This window comes from Cetorhinus maximus, unplaced genomic scaffold, assembly GCF_964194155.1.
Source record: "Cetorhinus maximus unplaced genomic scaffold, sCetMax3.hap1.1 HAP1_SCAFFOLD_1331, whole genome shotgun sequence".
Classification (NCBI taxonomy): domain Eukaryota; kingdom Metazoa; phylum Chordata; class Chondrichthyes; order Lamniformes; family Cetorhinidae; genus Cetorhinus; species Cetorhinus maximus.
The window spans coordinates 65,001-70,523 of NW_027597272.1; positions in this window are offsets into that span (position 1 = coordinate 65,001).

The following is a 5,523-nucleotide window of genomic DNA, read 5'->3' on the forward strand; positions in this document are numbered from 1 at the left end:
CTCGCTCGGGTACTGGTTCAACCGCGGGTGGAGGGGTGGTCCGCAGCGGTGCAATTTTCTTACTTTTGCAACAACCGAAGCAACCTGTTGGCGCTCGCACGGCTAGGAAATGCCGACTGGCGTGCGTCGCCTGCGTTCAAAACGGTTCTGGGCACGCACACGGTGTTGACTCTGCCCATGTCAAACACTGCAGTGTGCAACCCAAGGGGACTCAGGCACCCCGCCCGCCCCCTAGGTGCCTGTGAACAGGCTTTGTATTTTTATTTTTCATCATCAAGTACACCGCCAGGTGACACTTTGTGATTTTTATTGCTCATAAATACAGTTCTCTTATTTGTAAATCAACGGAAGCAACATGTTGGCGCTCGCACGACTAGGAAATGCCGACTGGCGTGCGTCGCCTGCGTTCAAAACGGTTCTGGGCACGCACACAGTGCTGACTCTGCCCATGTCAAACACTACAGTGTGCAACCCAAGGGGACTCAGGCACCCCGCCCGCCCCCTAGGTGCCTGTGAACAGGCTTTGTATTTTTATTATTCATCATCAAGTACACCGCCAGGTGACACTTTGTGATTTTTTTTGCTCATAAATACAGTTTTCTTATTTGTAAAACATCGGAAGCAACATGTTGGCGCTCGCACGGCTAGGAAATGCCGACTGGCGTGCGTCGCCTGCTTTCACATCGGTTCTGGGCACGCACACAGTGCTGACTCTGCCCATGTCAAACACTACAGTGTGCAACCCAAGGGGACTCAGGCACCCCGCCCGCCCCCTAGGTGCCTGTGAACAGGCTTTGTATTTTTATTTCTCATCATCAAGTACACCGCCAGGTGAAACTTTGTGATTTTTTTTTTTGCTGCTCATAAATACAATTTTCTTATTTGTAAAACAACGGAAGCAACCTGTTGGCGCTCGCACGGAGAGGAAATGCCGACCGGCGTGCGTCGCCTGCGTTCAAAAGGGTTCTGGGCACGCACACAGTGTTGACTCTGTCCATGTCAAACACTCTATAGTGTGCAACCCAAGGGGACTCAGGCACCCCCGCCCCAAAGGTGCCTGTGAACAGACTTTGTATTTTTATTTTTCATCATCAAGTACACCGCCAGGTGACACTTTGTGATTTTTTTTGTTCATAAATACACATGTATATATATATTTGACACTTTGTCATTTTGTCTGTTCTTTTCGCCACACGCCATGTTTATTAAACCAGGGTTACCACCGGTCTGGACCCTGGCCGATATTTCAGACCGACAACGGAGTTCGGAAAGCCCGCACAAATTCATCTTAAATCCTCATATAGGACTTCCGAGAGCTCTTTGAAAGGTATTCTATTTGAAAACGCTTACCACCCTCAAAGTCGCACTTTTCTGGGCATTTTTAAAGTGTGACCGTTGTCTGAAAATGTTCTGAAAATCGTGTCCCCGAAAATCTCCGGGTACCCCGCCAACCTCCCCTGCCAACAATTGCAACCGTAAGGTCGGGCGGTAGGCCTACCGTCCAGGAGGCCCCAAAGCCCGCAAAACGCCATTTTGCCATTTTCTCATCGGGACTTCCGAGGGGAACTCATTAACGAGCTCCAGGAGTGGTATGCCAGAAATTGCAACTTGACCCGTCGCCGGGCACACCCGCTACTCTCTGCGGGAATACCCCCACCGGGTGCCGGGTAAAGGCCTCGGATCTGACCTCATGGACTTCCGTCTGCGCACGGATTTTGCTCTCGCGGGCCCAAGAGCCACTTTCCACGGCCTACCAACGCAATCCGAAGTGCATTGGCCAACCATTACAACGGGAAACACTTTGCCTCTCCGCCAGAGACTAAGTCCAATTGGTTAACCATTTCTCAGGAAAACACTTTGCCTCTCTGCCAGAGACTAAGTCCAATTGGTTAACCATTTCTCATGGCCGCAATTTGCCTGCTGTTCACAGACTAAGTCCAATTGGTTAACCATTTCTCAGGAAAACACTTTGCCTCTCTGCCAGAGACTAAGTCCAATTGGTTAACCATTTCTCAGGAAAACGCTTTGCCTCTCTGCCAGAGACTAAGTCCAATTGGTTAACCATTTCTCTTGAAAACACTTTGCCTCTCTGCCAGAGACTAAGTCCAATTGGTTATCCATTTCTCGTGAAAACACTTTGCCTCTCTGCCAGAGACTAAGTCCAATTGGTTAACCATTTCTCGTGAATACACTTTGTCTCTCTGCCAGAGACTAAGTCCAATTGGTTAACCATTTCTCGTGAAAACACTTTGTCTCTCCGCCAGAGACTAAGTCCAATTGGTTAATCATTTCTCAAGGCCACAATTTGCCTGCCGTTCAGAGACCAAGTCCAATTGGTTAACCATTTCTCTTGAAAACACTTTGCCTCTCTGCCAGAGACTAAGTCCAATTGGTTAACCATTTCTCGTGAAAACACTTTGTCTCTCCTCCAGAGACTAAGTCCAATTGGTTAATCATTTCTCAAGGCCACAATTTGCCTGCCGTTCAGAGACCAAGTCCAATTGGTTAACCATTTCTCTTGAAAACACTTTGCCTCTCTGCCAGAGACTAAGTCCAATTGGTTAACCATTTCTCTTGAAAACACTTTGTCTCTCCGCCAGAGACTAAGTCCAATTGGTTAACCATTTCTCGTGAAAACACTTTGCCTCTCTGCCAGAGACTAAGTCCAATTGGTTATCCATTTCTCTTGAAAACACTTTGTCTCTCCGCCAGAGACTAAGTCCAATTGGTTAACCATTTCTCGTGAAAACACTTTGCCTCTCTGCCAGAGACTAAGTCCAATTGGTTAACCATTTCTCGTGAAAACACTTTGCCTCTCTGCCAGAGACTAAGTCCAATTGGTTAACCATTTCTCGTGAAAACACTTTGTCTCTCCTCCAGAGACTAAGTCCAATTGGTTAATCATTTCTCAAGGCCACAATTTGCCTGCCGTTCAGAGACCAAGTCCAATTGGTTAACCATTTCTCTTGAAAACACTTTGCCTCTCTGCCAGAGACTAAGTCCAATTGGTTAACCATTTCTCTTGAAAACACTTTGTCTCTCCGCCAGAGACTAAGTCCAATTGGTTAACCATTTCTCGTGAAAACACTTTGCCTCTCTGCCAGAGACTAAGTCCAATTGGTTAACCATTTCTCGTGAAAACACTTTGCCTCTCTGCCAGAGACTAAGTCCAATTGGTTAACCATTTCTCGTGAAAATACTTGGTCTCTCCGCCAGAGACTAAGTCCAATTGGTTAATCATTTCTCAAGGCCACAATTTGCCTGCCGTTCAGAGAAAAAGTCCAATTGGTTAACCATTTCTCTTGAAAACACTTTGCCTCTCTGCCAGAGACTAAGTCCAATTGGTTAACCATTTCTCTTGAAAACACTTTGCCTCTCCGCCAGAGACTAAGTCCAATTGGTTAACCATTTCTCTTGAAAACACTTTGCCTCTCTGCCAGAGACTAAGTCCAATTGGTTAACCATTTCTCAGGGGCTCACCGAGGGCAATCTGTAACGTCTCGCGGGCCCGGGGGCCCCTTTGCACGGCCTGCCAATGCAATCCGAGCCGCACTGTCCTTCGTTTGGTTAACCATTTCTCAGGGGCACACCGAGGGCACCCTGCATTGTCTCGCGGGCCCGGAGGCCACTTTGCACGGCCTGCCAACGCAATGCGAGGTGCTTCGCCCTTGGCCGCCTTCCCGGCCGGCTTCGGGACGTTTCGGGGGCTCTCACCGGGGCAAATCCGGTCCCCCGGGCGATTAGGAGGCCTCCCCGGGCAGGCCCGGGCTTCAGGCCGCCGCTTTTCCATCCCGGCCGAAAGAGGCGAAAAATGCCGAAAATGGCCAAAAATGGCCGCCGGCAGGGCCTCTCGGTCGGTTTGGCGGCAGCCTGGGTCGGTCCCTGCAGACCTGGAGGCTCGAGAAGGTTTTTGGCGATGTCGACCGATTCTCGATTTGCCACCTCCTACTATTCTGCAGGTACCCCGCCAACCTCCCCTGCCGACAATTCCAACCGTAAGGTCGGGCGGTAGTCCTACCGACGAAGAGGCCCCAAAGCCCGCAAAACGCCATTTTGCCCTTTCCTCATCGGGACTTCCGCGGGGAACTCATTAACCAGCTCCATGAGTGGCATGCCAGAAATTGCAACTTGACCCGTCGCCGGGCAGATTCGCTACTCTCTGCGGGAATACCCCCACCGGGTGCCGGGTAAAGGCCTCGGATCTGACCTCATGGACTTCCGTCTGTGCACGGATTTTGCTCTCGCGGGCCCAAGAGCCTCATTGCCCGGCCTGCCAATGCAACCCGAGGTCCATTGGCCTCATTGGTTAATTATTTCTCGAGAAAACACTTTGCCTCTCCGCCAGAGACTAAGTCCAATTGGTTAACCATTTCTCTTGAAAACACTTTGCCTCTCTGCCAGAGACTAAGTCCAATTGGTTAACCATTTCTCGTGAAAACACTTTGTCTCTCCGCCAGAGACTAAGTCCAATTGGTTAACCATTTCTCTGGAAAACACTTTGCCTCTCTGCCAGAGACTAAGTCCAATTGGTTAACCATTTCTCTTGAAAACACTTTGCCTCTCTGCCAGAGACTAAGTCCAATTGGTTAACCATTTCTCTTGAAAACACTTTGTCTCTCCTCCAGAGACTAAGTCCAATTGGTTAATCATTTCTCTTGAAAACACTTTGCCTCTCCGCCAGAGACTAAGTCCAATTGGTTAACCATTTCTCAGGAAAACACTTTGCCTCTCTGCCAGAGACTAAGTCCAATTGGTTAACCATTTCTCGTGAAAACACTTTGCCTCTCCGCCAGAGACTAAGTCCAATTGGTTAATCATTTCTCAAGGCCACAATTTGCCTGCCGTTCAGAGACTCAGTCCAATTGGTTAATCATTTCTCAAGGCCACAATTTGCCTGCCGTTCAGAGACCAAGTCCAATTGGTTAACCATTTCTCTTGAAAACACTTTGCCTCTCTGCCAGAGACTAAGTCCAATTGGTTAACCATTTCTCGTGAAAACACTTTGTCTCTCCGCCAGAGACTAAGTCCAATTGGTTAATCATTTCTCAAGGCCACAATTTGCCTGCCGTTCAGAGACCAAGTCCAATTGGTTAACCATTTCTCTTGAAAACACTTTGTCTCTCCGCCAGAGACTAAGTCCAATTGGTTAATCATTTCTCAAGGCCACAATTTGCCTGCCGTTCAGAGACCAAGTCCAATTGGTTAACCATTTCTCTTGAAAACACTTTGCCTCTCTGCCAGAGACTAAGTCCAATTGGTTAACCATTTCTCTTGAAAACACTTTGTCTCTCCGCCAGAGACTAAGTCCAATTGGTTAATCATTTCTCTTGAAAACACTTTGCCTCTCTGCCAGAGACTAAGTCCAATTGGTTAACCATTTCTCGTGAAAACACTTTGCCTCTCTGCCAGAGACTAAGTCCAATTGGTTAACCATTTCTCGTGAAAACACTTTGCCTCTCTGCCAGAGACTAAGTCCAATTGGTTAACCATTTCTCGTGAAAACACTTTGCCTCTCTGCCAGAG